The following is a 23,907-nucleotide window of genomic DNA, read 5'->3' on the forward strand; positions in this document are numbered from 1 at the left end:
CGAATGGGCCACAACTGAAGTTTAAAACACACAAACGCACACAGAAAAGCAAGCAGAAAATACCGGCAGGCCACAAGAGCTGGTAACGGGTCAGGAGAAAAATGACCTGTCTCTTTACTGGAGGCTTAATGTGTGAATCGAGGCAGCCAAAGCTTTTCACAGGATGGAGGTAAATAATATCCCATTAAGCCTCTATTAAAGGAAGCACAGGACGTGATTCTCCATGACAGCTGACAACTCTAAATGCCATGAGTTCACACACACACACACACACACACACACACACACACACACACACACACACACACACACACACCCATTCCACCGACATCATCTGGATAGGCCCTATAAACCAAGTAGCCAAATCCTGGCAATGGCACGCAAAATGCCTCATGCACAACCAGCTCTGGATCCAAACGAAAGTGAAAAGAGGAATAATAATGCAGGCGGGACAGTGCGTGCCTGTGTGTGAATGCAAGATCCCAAAGCGGGTGAACAGAAGGGAACCCGTGGCCATTACTAGTTCGTCAGGTCCCAAGGCAGGCAGCCAGAGAAACGCCTCAAAAATCACGTTTGAAATCCAAGGAGATTCCTCCAAGACATCCCCTGTTTCCCCGAATATAAGACATCCCCTGAAAGTAAGACGTAGTAGAGGTTTTGCTGAAGTGCGAAATAGAAGGCATCTCCCGAAGGTAAGACGTCGCAAAGTTTTTGTTTGGAAGCATGCCCGACGAACAGAACACAGAACAATGAGACATCCCCTGAAAATGAGACATCTTTGGGAGCAAAAATTAATATAAGACACTGTCTTATTTTCGGGGAAACACGGTAATAGGGTCTTATTTTTAAAAAGCTAGAAAATCTCATCTGCGCTTCCTTCTGCCAGAGCCTTGGAAACGGTTCGGGTGCAAGTCGGAGGAACCTGGCCTTCAATTTGTGCGAGCGTCATGATTTGTGGTGTTAATATTTCCAGGCCAAACTGTGAGGGGAAAGGGGGCGAAAGAGGGCAGCCAGCCTCGCTTCGTGATGGACCACTTGCTGGGCCCGGGCTTGCCCAAGGCTGCGCAATCTGGCTGATGGATCTACTGGCAGGGGAGCAAAGCAATAGAAGGGGAGACAAGCGATTCATCTCTGGCCCCGCCTGCTGCCCCTCACCCACCCGTGCGCCCAGTGAATCTGCGCAGTGCCGGCTTGTTCCAGCTGCCAGCCAGAGGTTTACCTTCTGCGTAGGGACAGAGACTGTCAGTTCTGCCTAAGTGCAGGGGAAAAAACATGGAATATGATCGCAGATTTCCTGAATTTCTCGAAAGCAAACATCCACAAGCAGCGTTCTATTAGGAGATGGCAAAAACTGATGACGTCTCTGACAGGGAAAGGGGTAGAGAACACGCAGCAGCTGGGTCTTTGAGGGGTCTTTGAGGGGTACTTTACCAGCCCCCTCCCCACTAAAGGAGCAGATTCCTCCTTCCCTCCAGTGAGTCCTGGACTCACTTCTCGCACAAGCCTCTTGCTATTTCCCTCTTGAGAAGTTGAGAGGTTTAAAGGCAAAAGATCTCCCGATGATCCTCGCACGGGGATCGTTGGAAACCGCTGAGGTGTCTGAGAAGCTTAAAAGACAGAAATAGCCACCTACTTGTCAAACCTCCCCTTGAAGAAGACAGATGCCGACAAACTTCTCCTGTTATTTGGCAAAGAAATCCACATTCAGCGGTGGAAGTTATGTTATGCTTATCAGCGCTTGTGCAAATTCTCTCCATTTGTATAAGGACAATTATGTAGCAAGCAATGTTTTGAGATATGACTGTTTCTTTAGACCAGTGGTGGCGAACCTATGGCACGGGTGCCAGAGGTGGCACTCAGAGCCCTCTCTGTGGGCACGCGCAAACAGGGTCCCCCACACACACACACACACACATCTAGGCTCGCCTGGGCTGCTGGGCTCGATTATTAGCATTAAACCTAAGACCTAGTTTTGGGGAAGCAGTGTAGGTAACCCTGTTAAGCGCTGTTAAACCCCACTGATTTTCATGCGAAGAACTAAAACACGATCCTTTACCTGGGAGTAAGCTCGGTTGCTGGCAATGGGGCTTGCTTCTGAGTAAACCTTCCTAGGGAAGAGTTGCATGGTTGCTTCAAGGCAAAGCCACCCACTACCATTAAGCTTACTCCCGAGAAATGCACGCCTCGGAGCCAACCATTTTTTCTAAACTAAAACCTCAGTATTCAGGTTAAATTGCCGTGTTGGCACTTTGCAATAAATAAGTGGGTTTTGGGTTGCAATTTGGGCACTCGGTCTCGAAAAGGTTCGCCATCACTGCTTTAGACTGTCCATGTGGGACGCAACAGGTTTGGACTGAGGCTTTTCATTTTGGTTTTGGTGACTGGGTTATTTTTATTTGACAATTGGTTTTTCTAATCTCAGCTTTCGTTGCTACGTTTAGCATATGCTGCAGGCCACTTTGAGCAGCTCTCTGGAGAAATGGCATCTGCATTTTCTAAATAAATTTCTAAATTTTCATGCAAGGTGGGCAGTTGATTAACTATGAAAACTTAACCATGAAAACTTCCCGGGCGATGTTAGGTCAGGTCACTCTCCCCAAGACAGCTACTGAAGCATGCGTGCAGGGTGGCTCTCCCCATGACAAACGAAGCAAAAACAGGGAAATACAAAGCGGTGTCTGTCACTGGGCAGTTTGCAGTGTGAGAAGAGTCAGACACATAAGAATTCTTAGATATTTTAGATCCAGGGAATTTTATATCTAGATAAAGTTATGGATTCATACTATCAGTTCTTCCAGCATGGCCAATTGGCCATGCTGGAAGGGGCTGATGGGAATTGTAGTCCATAACATCTGGAGTGCCAAAGGTTCGCCACCACGGATCTAGATTCACTGGACATCTGAAACCAAATGCTCCATAGAAAGCACTGGAATTCAGGCTAAGCTGCTTTTCAAAACTCAGTGCTGAGAAGTTCAGCAATATGAGCACAGTGTTCAAAACAGGCAGAGGTGGGATCCAGCAGGTTCTCACAGGTTCCCGAGAGTAGGTTACTCATTATTTGTGTGTGCCGAGAGGGGGTTACTAATGGGTGATTTTGCCACGTGATTTTTGCCTTCATTACGCCCCTCCTCTCAGCAGTAGCGCGCAGAACTGGAAGCAGTCTAGCAGGAGGTGCACTGCGTAGCGCGGCAGCCCAGCGCCTGCATGCATTCGCTCTCGCCTCAAGGACTCATGCAAGAGCGGCTGCATCCTTGCCATAGCCCCACCCAGGAATGCCCCACCCTCGAATGCCCGCCACGCCTCGTCAGTGTCCCTCTCCTCGGCCCAGCTCATTGGCACTAATACTCCACAGTTTGAATCCCACCACCATGGGAACCTGTTACTAAAATTTTTGGATCCCGCCACTGAAAACAGGGTACCACGAGGTTGAATTCCGCATGCATAGCACAGGCATTTCCTCTGCATTCCTCCTTCCTGGCTGACATTTTGTCGTTTTTATGGTTTTTTTTAAAGTTTGGTTTTGTTTTAACAATGGTTTTGCTTGGCTTTAATAGTTTTTAAGATTGTTATTACTGTCCTTGTTTTCAACCTGTTAGCCTTGAAGGTCTTTCTCAATAAAGGAGAAAAGGCAGGGTATAAATGTTGAGAATAAATAAACAAACAAACAAAACTGCTGCAGATTAAGGCTGTAAAGTGGGTCAGATTTTAGATACTAGCCTTCAGAAGGCCAAGTTTAAACAGCAGATCTTCCCCGCTGTAAATGACATCCCAAATGACTTTCTCATTCCGATTACGAGGAGATAATTTGGAAAACACAAAAAGATGTAGCTTTCTCCTCCCCCCTCTAGCAGGAGAAAAACTGGTTGGGTTGCTGGTGTGCTGAACAAAAGCACAAAACTGGAAGGGCAGAAAGCATCGAGCCAAAAGCAGAGCGGCTTCATGAGTCCCACCCCAAGGAGGAGACGCCAGATGCGAAAGCCGCTTTCCCTCCTCCCTGCTGTGTTCAAAGTTGATCTCTCAATTCTTCCTTTTTGGCTCAGCTGTTTGTCTACCACAATCCATGGTTTACATCGCTATAAAGCAGGAACCTCCAGAGCGGAACCTGGCCGATCAACATTAAACTCCCTCCGTATCAGCGCTGCAAACTCTGCCAGGCTCCAGTCGACTCAGGAGAGTTTCAGCAACCGAGCAAATGCCACTGCTCGGTCGCATGGAGGATGCTCATTTCCCCGACCAGCAAAGCATGACTGAATCCCAACCAAGGCCAGAGCGGATACCAGCCGCATCTAAAAAGGTGGCTCCCTAAATCCCCCGCAGAAGGGAGGACAGAGAGAGCCTTAAACTGCAGACAGCTGTAAAACCGGGTTGGTTCTTGGTTGGAAGTCTAAGGTGTGAGCAAGGGAAGGGAACCACAGCCCCGTCCAATGAGCGGCACCTGTTCGACATCCCTCTCCTGTACGTCACAGCCCTGCAGGATCGTCCTCTGCATCCAGCCAACAGTGCTGCATTTTGGGAAAGCTACCCAGGTGTGGCCCAAACATTATTTGGAAACATCTGGACTACAATTCCCATCAGCCCCTGCCAGCATGGCCAATTGGTCATGCTGGCAGGGGCTGATGGGAATTGTAGTCCATAACCTCTGGAGTGCCAAAGGTTCGCCACCACGGATATATATTAATGCAAAAGGTGGACAATGAAGAGGACTACCTGGATGAAAGTCAATTGATTTGAAACATGGTGTCAGAGGCGGAGCAAGGATACTGCGCCTGGGGAGCGAGCGCACCCTGTTCCCCTGCCGCGGGGCTACCCGCCCCTGCCCCAGAAGGCCCCAGAACGCCCCCTCCACAACCTGGCCACACCTCTGCCGCAGCTCTGCCCAGGGCATCACACACACGCACGGGCCCCGTGGGCACCACGCCACTGGTCGGAGGAGAGTTTTACCAATACAGTAGATTGCCAAAAAGACAAGCCAGTGAGTTCTGGATCAAATCAAGCCTGAACTGTCCTCAGAGATTAAAATGACTCAACTGAGACTATCGTAATTTGGACACATTACGAGAAGTCAAGATTCAGTGGAAAAAACAATATTGCTAAGAAAAGCTGAAAGAGGCAGGAAAAGGGGAAGGCCCAACCGGAGATGGAGTCACTCAACAGAGGAAGCCACGGTTCTCAGTTGACTCTACACCATCTGAGCCAGGCTGTCAAACACAGGACCTTTCGGAGATCATTACTTCGAAAGGTCGCCACAAATCAGAAGTAACTTGACAGCACTTCACACACACACACACACACACACACGGTAAAGAAGTATAAAGTCAAAAGCAACTGACTCAGTTTTTTTTTGGTTTCACCTGGAGAGGGGGGGCTTTCTAGGAGGAGCTTCAACCCACCCACCCCCCTTTAAGTGGCTGGGGTTGTCACCTCCAAATCTGGCCATGGGGCACACTCTGTGCTGCTCTGTCGGACAGCGAGGAGCACCGTTGTCCCCGGCCTTTCCAGCTGCTAAGTCCTCGTTAGGAGATAGGGTTACCGCAGGATACGTCAACATAATTACTTCAGCTCGAGTAACTGTATCTCCGGCTTCGTTGCCAAGTTAGCCGTTTCCACCTTTCGGGCGCTCTCTCGCCGGAGGTTGTGCAGAGCCCAGATTGTGCCTCTCCCAGCCGCTATCCTCAGGCCGACCGCCGCCCTGCCCCTCAGCTAGTCGCGCCGCCCTTCGGTGCCTCCAAGAGGGCAGTGTGCCAAGTCGGGTCCTGGCAGTCCCCTGTAGGACACACGTGAGGCTCCTTGGGACGGGCAGCAGGGAACATTTCTATGATCTTCAGGCAAATCACACTGCCCTGTGGAGCCGGGGGGGGGGGGGGGCCTAAACAGCCTGCATGACTTTGTCCCACACTGCAGGGACCACTGCAGTGGGCCTCAAGCTGGTGTGCTGCATCCTCTCATGTCAGCTGGGAGCCACCACTGAGCAGCCCCCGCACGGGCCAAGGAGTCTCGTCTCCCTCCCGACAGGTCAACAGCTTCCAGGAAAGTAGAAGGATGCTGGCACAACTGGACAGACTATGGCCCAAGGGCCCCACCAGAACCTCAGGGGTCTACCTTTGCCTCTCCCACCTTCAAGCCCAAATTTCCCACACAGACTGAATGCAGCTTAGCCCTCCAGGCCTCGTCCGCAAGGAAGAGGAAGGCCACGCAGCCATCATCTCTAGGCTCAGTGGTGGTTTGGTTCCAGATACAGATGCTGGATCACTCATCAGCTCTCGCCAGCATGGCCAATTGGCCATGCTGGCAGGGGCCGATGGGAATTGTAGTCCATAACATCTGGAGTGCCAAAGGTTCGCCACCACGATCCTATCCTGTTCACTGCTGCCTCTCCCACCCAACCCCTTGCTTCCCTGCCCCCGCCCCTCTTCAAAATGTAATGCAATGCAAGAGGTCTCAACGCAGGGCTGGAAGGGATACTCCTTGGGAGGGATCCAGCAGGCTTCAGCTCACTGGTTCACCTGCAGCGGCCTCCGTTTAAACCGCCAACTCCCGCAGCCAGGAAAAACCACAAGCCTCGGAGATTTACAGGCACTCGAAGCCCTGCCAGAGGCTACCAAAGTCCACCCAGCCTAGCGTTCTGTTTCCAGCAGTGGCCAGCAAGAGGCTCCTGGGAACCTGACAAGGAGCAGCAGTGGCGTAGGAGGTTAAGAGCTCGTATCTAATCTGAAGAACGGGTTTGATTCCCCGCTCTGCCGCCTGAGCGGTGGAGGCTTATCTGGGGAATTCAGATTAGCCTGTACACCCCCACACACACCAGCTGGGTGACCTGGGGCTAGTCACAGCTTCTCGGAGCTCTCTCAGCCCCACCCACCTCACAGGGTGTTTGTTGTGAGGGGGGAAGGGCAAGGAGATTGTCAGCCCCTTTGAGTCTCCTGCAGGAGAGAAATCCAAACTCTTCCTCCTCCTCCTCCTCCTCCTCCTCCTCCGTTAAGAAAGCAAACTGTCTCCAGGATCTGATACTTGTATTGCCTCTGAACAGGGAGGCTCCACTTAGCCGTCCAAGCTAACAGCTGCCAGCAACCCTGTATATACGTGTGTGTGTGTGTGTGTGTGTGTGTGTGTGTGTGTGTGTGTGTGTGTGTGTGTGTGTGTGTGTGTGTGTGTGTGTGTGTGTGTGTGTGTGTGTGAGAGAGAGAGAGAGAGAGAGAGAGAGAGAGAGAGAGAGAGAGAGATTTTGCCATCAAGTCACAGTTGATGTACGACGACCCCGTTCGGTTTTCAAGGCAAGAGACATTCAGAGGGAATCTGCCATTGCCTCCCTCTGCATGGGCTAAGAATTCTCAGAAAACTGTGACTGGCCCAAGGTCACCCGCAGGCTTCATGGGGAAGAGTGGGGAATCGAACCCACTTCTCCAGATTAGAGTCAGTCGCTCTGCACCTCACTGGCACCTGTCAGCAGACTTACCCTCCACAAATTTGTCTGCCCTTCAAGCCCCCTAAGCCAACCAATACCACTTCTGGCAGGCTTCCCCAGCCTCAAGGGAGCAAAGGCCCAACTCTGCAGAAAGCTGTGGATGTTCCGTGAACCTCATCTACAGTTAGAGCACTGGTGTCAAACTTGCGGCCCTCCAGATGTTATGGACTACAGTTCCCATCATCCCCTGCCAAAATCATGGGAACTGTAGTCCATAACATCTGGAGGGCCACGAGTTTGACACCTATGAGTAAGAGGCTCTGCACTTGCTGGGGACGGATCCACTATCTGCCACATCTGGAGATGCCAGACCATGGAGCATGAGACCAGAGGCAGGATTATGACGTTACCGGGCCAGGCCGACTTGGATTGGATCAGAATATCGGGGTGAATATGAACCCCCTGCCGACGAAGAAGAGTTATTGGACCTAGAAGCAGTTTCGAGAAAACTCTTGGTGCGGTGGCCAGTCCAAATGGCAAGGCTCAGAACTGGAGGTGATGATCCCCCAGGGTGAACCAGAGGAACTTGAGGTGAGATGGTCGAATCGGCACGTGCAAGTAGGCCTCCGTGAGGTCCAGCACAGTGAGGAAGTTCCCGGGCCGGAGGGCTTCCATGATGGACCTCAGGGATTCCATCATGAACTTCTTTAGAAGGATGTATCTGTTCACGGTTCGAAGGTTGAGGATAGCCCGCCAGTCGCCATTCTTCTTGGGTACCGTGAAGAAGTGGGAGTAATGACCGGATCCCTTCTGCGAGGCTGGTACTGACTCTATGGTCTGGATGGACAGAAGATGATTGACAGCAGCACGGGTCCTGTTGGCCTTCTGTTCTGGAGCTGAGTGGAGATGGAAGAAAATTGTCTGGTGGAAGTTGGTGGAACTCTATGGTGTAGCCCAGAGAAAACCACCTCCTGAGACCAGGCGCTGATGTGGTCTCCCCTTCACTGACCCTCAAAGCTGAGAAGGCGAAGCCCCACTGGAAGTTCGGGTCTGAGTCAGGATCTAGGGTTGGGGTCCAGTCTGGGGGTCTTCTCAAATTTGTTCTGGGATCTGAACCCGGTCTTTCTGCGGAAGGATCCCTTGTTCTGCCAGCTTGAGGCTCTACTGTCCCTATTGGGTCATTGGAAAAATGTGTTAGGCCGGTAGGTGGATCTGGGCCAAGAGGGGGTTCTGTCGGGACGGACTGATTTGGGTATGGTCTTCTTGTGCTCCTTGGATTCTACCAGGATGTCATCAAGTTCCTTTCCGAATAATCTGCCCCCCTGGAAGGAATAAGAGGCCTAATGGATTTGGATTGCTATCGGCTTGCCAGGTATGGAGCCAAGCATTAAGGCCTGGCCACTACGCTGGAGGCCATCGAGCGGCAGAAAGCGACCACCCAGGGTCGTGATCCACATAAAGGAGGCAGCAAGTCTCACCCTTTCCAAGCCATCTCTAACTCCCCTGACCTCGGGAGGTAGTAGTTCCATGATACAACCTAACCACACCAGGATGGCTCTGGATATGGTGGAAGCTGGTGCAATAGCCTTCATGGCTAAGGCCAGGGATTCATGTGACCGTCTGAGGACAGCCTCGGATCTCTTGTCAAGGGGATCCTTGAGATTGCCTTCCCTGCCCTTGGAAACCAAGCCGGAGGATTGAATGGCCACAATGGGGGTGTCTAAAAGGAGGAGAAAGAAGACAAAAAGCTAAGGAGCCCCTAGGATCCGTGGACTCCCTGTTCAGGCAGGAAATAGAACAGGGGAAGTTTGGAGCCCAAACCTGAACAGGAAGTGATGTTTTAGATCCTGCCTCCCCAAGTAGGGGTGGAAATCACCCACTGAGAAGGTCTCTGCCTCCAAGAGAACAGCCTCCACAACGGCACGCCATTCAAGTCTCGTTTTGACTGTTAAAAATTCATTAATGAGAGCAGATTGGTATTATGCCGCTGCCTTAATTAAAGAGGGTTATGGAACAGCATTTTAAATAGCAGTGTCATTTTCTAATTGACACAGATGCATTATAAAAGAAAAAAAAGTACCTCGGCTGAACCTGAAACCAAGCTGGTCCTTTCCCCCCCCTACCCCCCCCCAACCCCAACGGCAGGGTTCATTTGAAATTAAATGTTTAATACTCTCGTGAATTATTGACAGCAGAGGGGGGAGAGAAGAGATAACGTTTCACAAAGTAGATAGATGGTTTCTCTGTACTTACCTGAATCCTCCCCGCACCCCCCACCCCCCCCCCACCCCAAGAAGGCTGGGACGAGGGAAGCTCTCCAAAGTTTTCATCAGCAGCTACAGTCTTGGAGCTGAACGGAGAAATCCACCAAAGGCTCCCAACTGATGAATCTGCTCATGCTAGACACGTTTTTTTTCCCTTTGCTTTCGGAAACATTCCTTTTGTTTTTCACATGGATGAGAACATTTTGGCCTAAACCCAAAACTGAATTTTAGCTCAATTGTCAGGGAAGGGGTGGGGAGGAGAAAGTTCCCTGCGAGCACAACTACCAGAAAATCAGAAACTCACCCGGTGGTATACATTTGCCCACCCACTGGAATGCACAGCTTGAACGTGGAATGGGAAGTTTATTGGGCAGGGAGCAGCAGTGGCATAGGAGGTTAAGAGCTCGCGTATCTAATCTGGAGGAAACGGGTTTGATTCCCAGCTCTGCCGCCTGAGCTGTGGAGGCTTATCTGGGGAATTCAGATTAGCCTGTGCTTCCCTCACACCAGCCAAGTGACCTTGGGCTAGTCACAGCTTTCTGGAGCTCTCTCAGCCCCACCCACCTCACAGGGTGTTTGTTGTGAGGGGGGAAGGGCAAGGAGTTTGTACGCCCCTTTGAGTCTCCTGCAGGAGAGAAAGGGGGGATATAAATCCAAACTCTTCTTCTTCTTAGTCTTCTGTTCTCTTGGAATCCTGCAGCTTTCCAGATAATTAGGGTCTCATCTCTATCAAAGTTTTACCAGCATGGCCAATTGGCCATGCTGATAGAGGCTGATGGGAATTGTAGTTCCTGAACATCTGGAGAGCCGCAGGTTCCCTACCCCTGCCCGTGGGGTTTCCATGCCAGCTGTGACTTCACAGCACTTTACACACACACAGCAAAGCAACTCGCCTGAACATCTTGATATAGAGAGGAAATGTCATGCAGACATATGGGAGCTCCAGCCCCTGTTTCCACATTGACCATCCACTGAGTCCTCTTGGGAAACTTCAAGACATACAAAGCAAGGCCTCTGGAAACCCCAGAATTTCTGACCACTGTTTTCTGCCTTGGGACTTTGGGGTTTGACATTCAAACAAAAACTGGACAGTTTGCAAGTCCAAACTCTTCCCAGCAGCTCGCAGGGTGACCTTATACTCAGATAAGCAGGGACTACAATTCTATCAGCCCTTCGCCAGCATGCCCAATTGGCCATGCTGGCCGGGGCTGATGGGAATTGTAGTCCATAACATCTGGAGTGCCAAAGGTTTGCCACCACTGCCCTACAGCAACACACCCTGGACCTAAGGGGTTGTTCATAATCATTCCTTTGAGATGGAAATAATTTATTACTGTTTTCGGGTTACTGAGAAAAGTATCCAGGATTGCTGAGTAGAGCCACTCAATGATGCACGCAGGCATCAAAAATAAAAATCGGCCTCATAAAGAGAGCGGGCGAGTGCCCGAGTCTAATGACAAAATCTAATTCTGCACGTCACGCCATAAACCACAGGCCCTGGTGGCTCAGCATCGCCGAATCAACGGCACGCAGAACCTCACCAAAGGCCCTGTGCAGAGCACAATGGGAGCTGCTTAACGGGATTGTATGTAGCTTTGAGTGCCCTCCCAATCTGACAGCGTGCCACGCTTTGATGAAACTCTTCTCCCGTGGAGAGGTCTCGCATTTGCAGACATCCATAATTAGAGGTCTATTTACTTACAAAGACCTTAATAGAACTCAGTATTAGCCCTTCTGGTCTTCGAAAAGGAGGCCCTGCAGGACGGGCAATTCTTTGACGGTCTCCTCCATTAAATGAGATCAGCGCAGCTCATTTTCAGTTCTCCTGAACGCTGATATGATGGGGCGCTACCAAAGTGGCTGTAATCCCTTGTTCCGTTTGTCTTTTGCACCCTCTCTGCCCAAACAGCTTGACAACTGGTGCTGCTTGCATTCCGCACAAGTGTTCGTTGGCACTCCATTTCTAGTGGTCCGAACATAGCACATGCCAACCTCTATTTACTGTCACTTAACAGGATACTAACCTTATGGTTTGGGGGGGGGGGGAGGGAAATGCCAAATATAGTGAAATGTGATACCTGAGTTAGACCTCCAGATTTGACTTGACGTTACTTGTTTCTAGATGCCGTTTACTGCTGTCAGTGAAATGGAGGTTAAAATGAGAAGCCGACCATTTCTAAAAGTTTGGGCTCGCGGTGCAACGAAGAGGCCAAGCGAACAAGCACACCTGATGAATAATCTAGAGAGGAATTTGACCCTGTCCCTTTAGCAGTGCTGCAGCAGAGTGTGTTTTGGCATGTGCCAGTTCTCCCGTCTTTGCGCCACAGCAAGGGGTAAAGTTTTGCCATCGCTTGAAACAAGGACACAGCGACAGAAAAACCAAAGTCTTTCCAGTGGGCACACCAGTGAAGCTAGCCTCCTCGGCTGACAGATTCAGCTCCCTCTCTTACCACCCCCACCATTCTGCCTGCTTCATGCGCTATGGGAGCAGCAGTGGCATAGTGGCTATGAGCAGTGGCTAAGAGCAGGTGCACTCTGATCTGGAGGAACTGGGTTTGATTCCCAGCTCTGCCGCTTGAGTTGTGGAGGCTTATCTGGGGAATTCAGATTAGCCTGTACACTCCCACATATGCCAGCTGGGTGACCTTGGGCTAGTCACAGCTTCTCGGAGCTCTCTCAGCCCCACCTACCTCACGGGTGTTTATTGTGAGGGGGGAAGGGCAAGGAGATTGTCAGCCCCTTTGAGTCTCCTGCAGGAGAGAAAGGGGGATATAAATCCAAACTCCTCCTACTCCTCCTCTTCCTCCTCCTCTTCCTCTTCTTCATGCCCAGCGTCTCCAGCTGTGCCTCCCCGCTCGCGCTCTGTCCAGCCTTCCAGCTGGCCATCACAGGATCCGGGCTGGCAGCTTAATCAGTGGAGTTGCAGTCTGGGCTTGTGTTTTTTTCATCTCGAGAGGCAGTAATTTCTTTCTGATAAAATATTACAGATGCTGGCCTCCCTGCCATCTGGCAGCCGTCTGCACTTCCTGTTTCCGTGCAAACCCAGCACTGGGGGGGGAAGCGGGGAGGAAAGAGATTCAAAAAATGAAAAGGAAGGAGAAGAAAATGGGTGGCAAAAACTGGAGGAAGGAGGGAAATTGCCTGAACATGTAGAGAAGTCCAAGGTACTTTATCCCCAGACATAAATGCTGTAATGCTCTCTCAAAAAAGCCAGCAAATGAGAAAATCTAAATAAATGGTACCTGAACAATTCTGGAGCAATAAAGAGGGACTAGCCAGCCCCACACACGTAGAATAGCAATGTCCTCCTCTCCTCCATTTTATCTTCACAATAACCTTGTGAGGTAGGTCAGGCTGAGAGAAAGTTCCCCTGCAAGAATCCCTGGCTGGGGATTCGAACCTGAGCCTCTCAGATCTCAGCCCTATACTCTATCCACAACACCACAGTGGCTCATACACGCACGAAGTTCTGGAGGAGGAGCAACAGCTGCAGAGTGAAACAATAAAACATTTTTAACACCTAGTGGGTTTCAAATACACATCTCCCTCCAGAGAAAAAGTGCTTCACAAGTCTAAAAACAACACATAAAACAAAAGTATACAACACTCATCTCTTTCCATTGCCAATAATCTAAATTATGTATACCTTTCAAAAAGAACAGAGTTTCCTGACACAAAAATAAGTCAACGTTTCTGGAGAGGTACCTCTTAATAATCTGAACAAAAACTGCATACAAAATGAACCAGGGGGCATACATTGAAAATGCTGGGGGGAAGAATTAGAACTAATAAAAGGAAACACTTCTTCACGCAACGTGTGATTGGTGTTTGGAATATGCTGCCACAGGAGGTGGTGTGATGGCCACTAACCTGGATAGCTTTAAAAAGGGGCTTTGGATAGATTTTATGGAGGAGAAGTCGGCTCATGGCTACCACAATCTTGATCCTCCTTGATCTGGAGATTGCAAATGCCTTAACAGACCAGGTGATCGAGCAACAGCCGTGAGAAGGCCATTGCTGCTCACCTCCTGCATGTGAGCTCCCAAAGGCACCTGGTGGGCCACTGCGAGTAGCAGAGAGCTGGACTAGATGGACTTTGGTCTGATCCAGCTGGCTTGTTCTTATGTTCTTAAAATCTCTCACCAGAAACAATCTTCAGCAGGAAGATCCCTTTAGCTGCTTTGGAACCTGAGGCTGCATCTCTGCCCTGTTTCTTCACAGCATCTGGCACCCATTCGGCTGCCTCTGACTATGGAGGCTCTATTTAATTATCACAGCTAATAGACACGGATAGACCCTGGCCAACAGAAGTGGCCCCAGCTCCCCTTCAAAGCCATCTCAACCTGTGGCACTCTGTTCAAATCACGTGGCAGTGGATTCCGTAGCTTAACTGTGTGTGCTGTGCTACAAACAAGAACACCGGCGCTCACACCTGAGAGTCCATCAGGAACCCGTTCTGCGCACGACTGGATCAAAAGAGGTTCTCCGTGCATTTTGATCCGGAATGACCCCTCCACACCTCAAGTAAGCATCATATGCCCAGGAGCAAAAGGATGGCTCTTCCTTCACCCTCTCACCACCCCTACCCCAGATCCCTGCCATGTTTTCCCCCTCTCTGCCCTCAACCACCTCAACCACCTTCCCCCCTCTCTGCCCTCAACCAGCCTCAACCTTCAAAGGGCCAGGAAAAGCAGCCTTCCAGTTGAATGTGTCTGTCTTTGGGGGGAGGGGGGGGCTGGCTGGCTGGCTGGCTGGCTGGCTGGCTGGCTGGCTGGCTGGCTGGCTGGCTGGCTGGCTGGCTGGCTGGCTGGCTGGCTGGCTGGCTTTCAAGTCAGCTAATAGGAAAGGAGTGAGAATAGTTCCCACCCACTCACCCTTCCCCACTGTTTACTTTTGGCTTTTGCTGTACAGCTCAGATAAACAGATTTAGTGCTGCCCTTTGCCCTCAATCCCAGCTAAACCTGCTGCGATCCAGCTATGGTTGCCAACTCTGGCCTGGGAAATTCCTGGAGATCTTGCGGCAGTGCTAGGAGACACAGAAGTGGGGTGGGGGGGATGAGGGGATCTAATGTCACTACAGGACGACTAGTTCTCGCTTTCACGCTTGCCAAATAATGGGTTTTCAATCCACTTTTCATGCACTTTGCAGCCGGATTTTACTGTGTGGAAAGGCAAAATCCACTTGCAAACAATCATTAACATGCATCCCACCCAGCTGAGCTCCTTCCCTTCCCCAAACCTCATTGCAGGAGGAGCTTGGGAAGGACCCAACAGATGGGGAGCAACCACTGTGATGCGGTTGAGGATACTTTTAAGCTCGGGTCTTTGCCATGTTGTGTGATTGCCTTTGTGGCAGCCGTTTTGAGACTGGCCAGGGCCTCGTCTTGCCAACTCCAGATCCTGGATATTTTGATGGCTCCATCCCAGAGAGTGGGGTTTAGGCAGGGACCTCCGTAGGTAATAATGCCCTGCAGTCTTCCTGCCAAAGCAGCAATTGCTCCAGGAGGTTGAACAAAAGTTTTACATTGATACACCTGAGTAAGAAAAACGAAAGATTTTATATAGTCCTGGAGATCAGCTGAAAATTCCAGGAGCTCTCTCCAGCCCCTCAGCCTGGGAGGTTGGTGACCGTGAGTAACGCCCTGGGGCAGCCGCAGGTTGGGGTGGGAGCTCTGTTACCGCTGTGCTTCCTAAAAAAAATGCCTACTGCCTCACAGCATGGCTAACCTTTTTAAGCACCGGTCTGCCTTGGGAATTCGCAAATCTAAACTCCCCACTTATTTATCGCAGTGCCAACCCTACAATTTAACCTGAATGTTGGGTTTTAGTTTAGGAAAACTGGTTGGCTCCCTCTTCTCCGCTTCCCCACCTCGGCCGAAGAGGGGGCCAGCCTGCTCTAGCCTCCAGCAAACCCCGCGCCAAGACTGCTCTGGGCCTGCCTCTCTAGCATCTCTGTCTCCTCTGCTCCCCACCTCCGGCAAGGTGGTGCAGCAGCTACTCCAGAGCACACAGGCACCAGGCCCCGGCCAGCCAAGTCCTGTGTGGTCACCATGGTGCGCCAAAAAGATGTCGTGCTCAGTGGCTCCAGGGCCAGCCCAGATGTGTGTAGGTGTGTGTGATTTTCCACCTCCCACATAACGAACTCTGTGTGTGCGTGCCCACAGAGAGGTGGCCCTCCGAGGTGCCACCCACTGGCACCTGCGGCCACAGGTTCGCCATCACTGGCCTACAGGTTCAACAAGGTTTGGGGGGGCCCCCACAGAGGGCAACACCCCAAAAGTGATTTTTCACTGTCATCAGGCTCTCATGCGGCAGCGTTCCCTTTGGACTCACTCCCAGAATTTTCCCCACCTTTGTTCTTAATTCCTTTGTTTTCATGCATGTTCAAACAGGGCCCCAGACCCCGGCTTGGAGAGCACCCCTTCCACGTTTTGTCCTGGGTACAACTAGGAACTGCTTTGAACACACTGGGTTGCGTGTGTTGTCATTCTCCCCCCCCGTCCCCCCCCCCCGCCCTGTTTACAAGCGCCAGCAGATGCTAAGGTCTCTAAGTTAAAAAAATAATCAAGGCGGAGAAGGCTTGTCTCTTCATTACTCTCGACAGAACTAGGTCTCAGCCATGCTGTACAAAACCCCAGAGCTCGTTTGCCACAGCCAAGTGACAAGCCACCCAGATCGGGTGCCCACTGCAGGGGCCCTGTAAAGGGGCCGGTCCGTCGCCAAGCCCACGTTAGAAGAGGGGTAAGGTTACACCAAAGGACACACCTTGCCTCCATCCCCTGGCCCCTCTGTGCCCAGCTGCCCACTGTGTGAGTCAAGATGCTGGACTAGATGGGCCACTTGTCTGATCCCGCAGGGGCACCTCTTATGGTCACAAGGAAGGTATCATGGAAGAACAACTCCGGTTGCTGCCACAGGCTTGACAATAGAATGTCAGGATTACAGGTGGCCAACTGCGTTCTCCAGATGTTAAGGGACTATGGACTGAGCAGCCTGATCATCCCCGCCAAAGCATCATGCTGGCAGGGGATGATGGGAGTTGTAGTCCATAACATCTGGAGGGCCGCAAGTTTGACACCTGTGGTCTAGACAGCACCTGTGACCCTCGTGGTTCTCCCTACACCCTCTGTGCTCTACCTTTTGCCCCTCTGCACAGGTAGGGGGTGCAGTCAGGAACACTGGGTCCCATATTTTGCCTCAAGAAGCTCTACACCAGCACCAAACTGCCTCTGGCAGCTTTCCCGTGACCATAATTTAATGTCATAAGAACATAAGAAGAACATAAGAACAAGCCAGCTGGATCAGACCAAAGTCCATCTAGTCCAGCTCTCTGCTACTCGCAGTGGCCCACCAGGTGCCTTTGGGAGCTCACATGTAGGATGAACGCGAATGGCCTTCAAGTGCGGCTAAGTTGCTCCCATCACCTGGTCTGTTAAGGCATTTGCAATCTCAGATCAAGGAGGATCAAGAGATTGGTAGCCGTGAATCGACTTCCTCCTCCATAAATCTGTCCAAGCCCCTTTTAAAGCTATCCAGGTTAGTGGGCCATCACCACCTCCTGTGGCATATATATTCCAAAACACCAATCACACGCTATGTGAGGGAAGTGTTTCCTTTTATTAGTCCTAATTCTTCCCCCCAGCATTTTCAATGAATGCTCCCTGGTTGTGTCCAGCCATGAACAGCCATGTCCAGCCATGAACAGGTGATAATGTTGATGTTCATGCTAAGAAAGGTTTCCCTTATTTCTGGACACCACATTTTTGTTTGACAGTGGGGGCCGAGAACCTGTTCCGGGGGCACAACCAACAGCACGTTGAATTTGGACAGACAGTCCTGGGATCAAGGCAAAATAAGGGATCAAGGGTTGCTGCTGTAATTCTGTAAATGAAATGCCTAAAACTGCGTGTTCCAACCCCATTGGCTTCCCAGAGATTTGACCCTGTGAGCTACAGTCTTGTAGCCAATAGGGTACCTCGGTATAAGAACCCAGGACGGCATTTTGTTTATTCTTAGGACTTCAGGGTCATATTTCAACATGCTTCATGCTTAAAGCTGACGACGTCTGCTGAGCACAGCTGACTTCAAAACCAGAAATATACAGAAGCCCCCTTGAGAGACTGCCTTAATTTCATCCAAATTCAATTCCTGCCAATGTTCCACTTCAGTAGCGCCCTCCAAAATTCATCTTGAATTCGACTTTAAGTGAAATTTAATGGCATCCTTATAGATTTATGGAAACCACACTAAATCTGCATCCATACATGGTTGGCTATTGAGCTACTGGTACATTCCAACAATCGTTTAGAAGATGCTGGATTGATTTTGTGGCTACAGGCATTCTAATCTTACTGGCACTCTTTTCTCTCCGAATTCCTGCTGATGCTTTTAGCCAGGCCTTCCGTAAGGTAGCAAAGATAGCGGAAGCTTGTAATCTGCTATATTTTGAGAAATTCTCAGAGGTAGATGAGGCTTTAACAGCGAGCAACTAGATGACATATCACTCTGCCAATTTCCCACCAGGGTTCCTTAGTCTGTGCTAACAGGCTCTTGGGGCAACAGGGGCCAGCTGCTGTCCACCATGGTAAATTCCCTCCTAATTGCTGTCTAAATCTTACATTGTGCAGGCAGGATGCCCAGTTGCAAAAAAGATTAGTCAAATTAACTCCAGTCCTTGCGCGCTTCTCCTTCACCTCCAGCGCATGTAATATCAAGCCTCCTTCGCAGCTGCATGCACCACGCAGGCTGTAAAGGCAACACCAATGTATGCATGGGCTAAGCAGAATGCAAGCTGACACGGTGCAGTTAATCTGGAAATGTATCTCATGAGGATAAGTCAACGGTGCACTTGGAATCAGAGAGCTGAGGAAGTCCTGCACGGGTAAAAAAATAAATCCTTTGCTCTGCCCTCAGAAATTGTGCAAATCTGGACCTAAAGATCTGTGTGCATATTAAAGAAAATGCAAACAGGTCCTGTTTTTTTCCAATCTGGTTGCAAAAGATGAACAATTAACCTAGGCCCCTTCCGCACACGCAAAATAATGCATTTTTTAAACCACTTTCACAACTGTCCGCAAGTGGATTTTGCCATTTCAAGACAGCTTCAAAGAGCACTGAAAGCAGCTCTGAAAGTGCATTATTCCTGCATGCTATGAATGAGCCCCTAGTCACAAGTTCTGGGATTCTCGGCCGAAACGCCATTACAGATGACACGCTTTTGTTTTATTAATTAATTGGCTGCACTACCCTTGCTGGAGAGAGTTCAAACATGATCCTATGGTGCAACTGAAAATTAATGACATTGAAAGATCATATTGTGCCTCTGCTTCAAACACAATCTAACTCCTTAAGGAAATCATCCTACACTTTCACTTGGTAAAGTAATAAGGCACTTTGGAGGAGTCGTACTCACGTAATTCGGCATGGCTATGGGTGGCTGCCCTGGTTCCCTCAGCTGCCGACCTTCCAAAGGTCTCTGGCGGTGGGGAGAAAGATCGATAGGCGGCCATTCTATGGCGGCCTTTAGGCAGGAAAATGAGTGACGGATCGGGGATGGCGGGTCGGAGGGAGACAGACGAAACACAGAAGACTTACAGTACTGCACAACACTGAGAAATAAGGCTAAACAAACGAGGAACAAAAGGAACAACAAGGGATGAAATTACTGAAATTAAGCTTGGAGCTAGCTCCAAGTCCTGCTCTCCCTGCTGTAGGCAGGAAACGAACTGGGTCCAAGACGGATGACCAACCCTCTACAGGAAGTGACAACAAAAATTTGTCCTGCCTCCCTGAGTAAGGGTTGGGAAATCACCCATACAGGATGCCCGAGGTTGCCTCCAGGAGAACAAAGCAGGTAAGGAAAATAGCAGGCAGCTGCAACCCTTGCTTGGGTGTTCCACGGCCACCCAACTTCTGTGGGGCCTCATGCCAGCTTTTTGGAAGGAAAACTGGTCAACTTTTGAAGTGGAACAATTCTCAACCATAGCTGCCACATCCAGGCCAGGAGAGGCCTCCCAAACTTTTCAGAGTTGCACAGTATGGGGAATTCCACCCAGACCCAACCTCTCCCATCACTGCCCATCACTTGGTGGGGAAAAAATTACACCAGACAAACCTCCCTTTTATGAAAACTTTTGGCAAGATTCTGGCCCTGGGGACTGGCACTACCCCTGCTATTCTCCATTGACACGCTCCTAGAATGGTCCCAAATGAATTTCTGCATGGGAAAGGGAGAGGGCGTTTGGTAGATCACCTCCCACCCACCTCCCCAAAAGAAACCCACCAAGATCCAGATTCAGTTTGCAAGTCCTCCCGAAAAGTATTTTAATCCCTCCAGAGTCCCCACCCGTTTTAATTGATGCAGCCCTCAAACAGCCCCCCCCCCCCCCGCTCCCCACATTTTTCCTTCCCTGGTGCCTGACCCAGATTTCATAATGAATGAGACCTCCCAGCACTCACTGTTCCGACTTTAATTATTTTCCCCACTTTTGCTCTTCATCATACATTATGCATCAATAAGAGACCAGGGAGGGGGAGAAAGCCAGCCCAATTGATTCCTGTTTCTGTGGTTCACCACCCTCCCCTCATCAGGCCAAGAGGAAAATCAAAGCCTTTATAATATCAAGGACTCTTCCTGTTTCTCCCGCATTTTGAAGCAAAACCCAAGAGGATCGTGGGAACGGTGTTTATGAAAACAGAAACATTTGATAAGCTTTGTAAACATTTGATTTTTCATTGTGAAGACTAACAGGCACAAGGAGAGCCTAACTCCTTGGTGGAGAACCTATGGCACTCCAGATGTTATGGACTACAATTCCCCACTCAGTCATTTCCCACTATTATGTTGGTGGCTGATGGGAATCGGTCTATAACGATCTGAAGTGCTGCAAGGGTTCCGCCAGCCTCACTGGCCTAACTCCTTGGTGGTGAACCTATGGCACTCCAGATGTTCATGGACTACAATTCCCATCAGGCCAATTGGCCAGGCTGGCAGGGAGGCTGAAAATGAAGCCCTACAAAAGGAAGTGGGTGAGATTTATTTTATTTTTTTATTTATTATTTGATTTAGTATACCGCCCTATCCCCAAAGGGCTCAGGGCGGTGAACAATATAAAAGCATATATAAACATAAACATATAAAAGTTTAAAATTTTCATTCTAAAACAGTATCCCACGAACCCATATGCAACCCTCCCAAGAAGAATGATGGGTCCCGATGATGTTAGGGACCCTATACAGCAGGGGGAGGATGAAAGCAGGGCACCTTCAGCGGCTGGTCTCTCCAAAGGCCCGGTGGAACAATTCGGTCTTGCAGGCCCTACGGAATTCCCCACTAGCAGGTTTGATTTAGGTTCAACCTAGGTTTGACTTAGGTATTCCCCACAGCCGCTGAGTTCGACACGGTTCCGTCCCAGCTTCACCCCCTCAAACTGTCAAATTCCAACTCCATCAGTGAGGTACAACTTTTTCAGCGAACCTAGGTCGAAGCTGGTAAAGTGGGGAATCATCAAGGAACTGTTCCCTCCAGCCAGCCAATCACAGTTCAGTGTTTTGGGCATGATAAGAATGAAAAACTCGCGGCAGGGAAAAGCGCACCCATTTTTAAAAAATCCTTCTTGAATATGAAGCGATGGCCATACATATAAACAGCACACATTTACACGCTGCTTTTAGCTACATAGAGCTCTGATTTGTGGCTATGTTGCCGTTATGTAAAAAAAAATGGACGCACGTTCACGTTCCCATGGTAACACGACAGCCAATCGGGAACAAAGAGCAGAAGAGGCACTGAGGTGATCCCGCCCTCTGAGCTCAGCTCTGGTGGGACGAACTCGGCTGCTGTGGGGAGTAACAATGGAGTCGACCTAGGTCAGTTTCTTTTCAGGGAACCGGGTTGAATCTAGTCGACTCTGCAGTGGGGAATCAACCGCAGAGAGGCTTTCAGGAGATCACAAGGCAACCAGAGGCACTTCAAATCCCCCCTCTGGCACCAGGCCCTGGCAGAGAAGCGGGGGGGGCAACCACCAGTGCTGCCAGCTCCTGGGCCTCTCCAGGAAGCGCCAGGACCCGCTCCTGTGTGCCCGTGGGACCAGTGAGGCCAGCAGGGCCCCTTCGCAGACTGGTGGGCAGAGAGCTGAAGGCGTCACTGAATGGAACCACCAAGAAGTTGCTGCATTTTATAGCCAAGTGGTGGCCTTCGTACATGACTGGGCGGTTTCATTTGCATCCGAGGAGAGTTGGATACACTATGCGGATGCGCTTCTTGTGGGAGGCAGCCACCTGGTTCATGGGGACGTTTGAGGTGGGTGCACCCAAGCTGGGGAACTTTGGCCAGTTTATGCTTGCCCTGCGTAACTGATCTGAAGGTTTGTTCCAAGAGGAGAAAGCCAGCTCACAGCTGAAGTGCCTCGCCAGTCGCCTTCATGCCCGTCTTTCTCCTTGTGGGCTTAGCTACGCCCTGCTTTTTTCTTCAGAGCTTCCCCTTTCCCCAGGGAGGGTCTCAGTCCAGCCTGGAGTCAAGAAGTGATCATATGGGCCTCACTTCCACATTGTAGACACAAGGCAGGGCAGTGGCGCCCTGGGGGGCCTCGCTGGAAGTGAGTGCGACACTCTTGCTCAAGTTAAACTTACAAAGGGTGCAGAGATAAACTTGTGTGATTTTGTGGGCTGTGATAGATTCAGGCTGTGGGCACTGTTTGATTAACCCTGTGGGGGTTACAGGACTGGGTCTTCGCCTCCTCAACATGAAACACCCGGTCCTATTTGAACAGATGGATGAGCAGGCATGGTCTTCTGGACATTTTGGATTTGTCAAGACTTAGCATTTGACCTGCAGAAGGATGTGGAGACCTATGAGCAGGGGGGTACCCTGTGTGTGCTATGGCCAAATGGGCCCTGTGGAAAACCCAGGGACTTTAAAAACCTTTAGAGACTCTTCAGAAAACCTGGTCAGTGATTGTTCATGGATTTCATAACCAACCTGCCCCCCCAGCCAAGAGTAAACATAATCTGGGTGATGGTGCACACCTTTTCGAAACTTCCTAAAGCAACTTCCCATTGTGCGAAAGTCGGCTGGTTGTTTGTGAGTCACATCTATAAATTATATTCAGTTTCAAGTAAAATAATATCTGACAGAGGAGTCCAATTCGTGTCCACGTTTTAGCAATGTTTTTTGAAACTGCTAGGTGTTGAGCAAGAATTCAGCTCCGCCTACCACCCCCAGACTGATGGGCAGTCAGAGAGGCCAAACCAGGCTCTGGAACAGTACCTGAGGTGCTATATCAATTATCATCAAGAGAACTGGACTGACCTTCTGCCATTTGCCAACTAGGCCTACAATAAAGCTGCGCAGCAGAGTACTGGACAGTCCGCTTTCAAAGTGGTCTAAGGTCAGGAGGGGAAACTGTTACCATTGCTTGAGGGGGAGACGGAGGAGCCGAAGGACTTGCAGGACTGGTTGGGGAACATTCAAAAGTCTTGGTCCCACATCTACAAGGTTTTTGTTAAGGCCAAAGCGACTTATAAGGCCCACGCTGACAAGAAATGCAAGGGTGTCTGTTTTGAGGTGAAGGCCTTGGTTGACATTTAGACTAAGAACCTGCACTGGGCACAGCCCAACCACAAGCTGGGCCACCGTTATTTAGGGCCCTTTGAGGTGATGTATGTGATAAAGTGACTGTGGAAACGGTACACCCTGTGTTTCATTTCAGCCTCCTGGAAAAGGCGCCCCTGGCCAACTGGTGGAACCCCAGAGTGGGGCACCTACCCCTCCCCATTTCTTATTGACCAACAGGAGCACCATGAAGTTACCTGCATCCTGGATTCTAGAAATGCACCGTGGTCACTTGCAGTATCTAGCTGCTTGGAAGCATTTCCCCAAAGTGGAGAATAAGGGGTGAATGCCTTGGATGTTCTGGCCCCTCGTTTGGTGCATGAGTTTCACCACAAATACTCTCAGCACTCTGGGGGCCTGGACGGTGACCTTAAGGGGGCAGGACGTCATGATCAGGCCCTGTTTCAGCCAGAGCCTGTCCTTTCTCCTGGCTGAGGTATGGGATCCACTGTCTGGAACGGTTATCTCTTGACTGCTTCTTAATTTCACTTTTCGGCACGGCCTAATCAGCTCATTAAGGAAGCTGCTGGCTTTTACACTTAAAAGTGGTGGGGAGTATGGGTTGTTTTGCTTTGGTAAAGACCCTACCTCCCCTTTCCCATGGGAACGGAGGGGTGCCTGTTTCCCCTTGA

General features: G+C 50.3%; 1 protein-coding gene across 4 annotated transcripts in view; it reads right to left on the bottom strand.

Moving 5' to 3' along the window:
• The window catches only part of RXRA (retinoid X receptor alpha), a 190,036-nt gene that overhangs the window by 134,725 nt on the left and 31,404 nt on the right, over nucleotides 1–23,907 (bottom strand). The window contains exon 1 of one of the 4 annotated variants that reach the window (XM_048512636.1): nucleotides 7,810–7,941. The exons of 2 other annotated variants lie outside the window; for them this stretch is intronic. The gene's annotated coding sequence lies outside the window, so the exon portion shown is untranslated. Of the gene's footprint in view, nucleotides 1–7,809; nucleotides 7,942–23,907 lie in introns of those variants that run through there. One more of the 4 variants, XM_048512637.1, reaches the window with a different exon arrangement.

Source organism: Sphaerodactylus townsendi, linkage group LG12 (assembly GCF_021028975.2).
Source record: "Sphaerodactylus townsendi isolate TG3544 linkage group LG12, MPM_Stown_v2.3, whole genome shotgun sequence".
NCBI classification, from domain to species: domain Eukaryota; kingdom Metazoa; phylum Chordata; class Lepidosauria; order Squamata; family Sphaerodactylidae; genus Sphaerodactylus; species Sphaerodactylus townsendi.